The sequence below is a fragment of the Corvus brachyrhynchos genome, unplaced genomic scaffold, assembly GCF_000691975.1.
Source record: "Corvus brachyrhynchos isolate BGI_N302 unplaced genomic scaffold, ASM69197v1 scaffold407, whole genome shotgun sequence".
Taxonomy (NCBI): Eukaryota; Metazoa; Chordata; class Aves; order Passeriformes; family Corvidae; genus Corvus; species Corvus brachyrhynchos.
The window spans coordinates 876,847-878,380 of record NW_008239056.1 but is presented as its reverse complement, the minus strand read 5'-3'; positions in this window follow the sequence as shown (position 1 = coordinate 878,380).

Sequence of the window (1,534 nt, the reverse complement as noted above, 5' to 3'; positions counted from 1 at the left end):
CTCCTCCCAAGCCGAGAGCAAGAGAACTAGCAGCTGCCCCAGCCCCCTTTCTCCCAGCCCCAATTCTCTCGGTATCTCTGCCCCTCCACTAGAAACCCTAAGACAAGACAGTAGCCAACCTCTCCCTTCCCGGGGAAACTTCTTTTGTCTCTCTTAAGTACCCGGTCGTTATTGTCTCTTAGCAACAAAATGGAAGAAAATTCCCTAAGAGAAAGAACAAAAGGAAAAACTCTAACCTCCAACACCCAAGCACAGGAGTGTCACCTGAGGTGCACGTTGGGGGTGGGAGCAGCAGCTTTTCAGGAGTTAAACTTCAAACCCACTGTGGAAACACATCCCTGAGCCACCTGCACCCTGTGGCTACGTCAGGCTGGGCTTTGCTGGCATTCCCAGGCCAGCCCTGATGGTTTCATCTGAGATGCTGCTGGGGAGGTAGGACAGGGCAGGGAACTGCAGTGGGCTGCTTGAGGGGACGCCTCATCCTGGCGTGTCCCCAACACATAACAAAAAGGCTCAGTTTTTCCCAAGTAAGGAGCACCCAGCATTCTCTGGGCTGACAGTGTCTGCCCCTCTGTCAGCAGCGTTTTCCCAAAGCAATGGGCCCCTCTTTTGGGCAATGTGCCCTGTACAGACACCATCTCAGGACCAGCTGCCCCTGAGGGGACCTGGCCACAGCGTGCTCCCCTCACTTCACACAGATCTTGCAAAAAGCAGCCTGGAACCTCAAGCTGCTCCTCACTTGTTATTCTTGACTCCAGCAGTTAAAATACAGCCCAGAGAAGAGGACAGCAGGCCTGGTGGCTCAAACAGGAGATTAAAAGCAAGTTACCCTAGACTGTCGGTCTTGCAGGCCCTGGGTGTGTCCTCCACCATCGTGCCTCATGCAGAGCCTGTTCTGCCAGCCATGGGGATGTGTGGGCCTGAGCCCACATCAGGCTGAGGGTCTCCTCTGGTCTGCACACATGGCACCCATGACAGGTCCCGGCTTCCAGTCGCAGCCAGAGGTGTCCCAGCACTGTCCTGGTCCCTCATGGACAAACCTCGCGGTGCTGCTCCCAGGATGGCCCTTCCAGGTACACCCGGGACCCTCAGCCTCTCCTAGGAGCCGCCCATGGCAGAGTTCTCCCTCAGGACTCTCCCGGGGAAGCTGTTGCCTTTGGTTTAAGTGAAACTCCCCTCAGCATATGCCCTGAGGTGGTCACTGCTTGCCATGCCAGGCCAGACTGTGCCCTGCACCAGATCCCTACAACACACAGCTCCAGGCTGTGCCTTCCCCACAAACAGCTCACTGTTCCTCAAGCAAGGAGCCACAGCACGTGCTCATTAGCTACATGGGTCAGTAAATAATTATATTTAAGTCACATTAAAAAGCTGGAGCCAGCGGCAAACAGCTCCCACCGGGAGTTCCCATCAATTGAGAAGGGCAGCACTATGGGTAGAGAGATTAATAGGTTGGTCCTGTGAAGCTTTGGCTTGGAAGTTTAACACAGCTAAGGGTGTCAGGTAAGGCATGTACTGAGCAAACTCCTCCCCT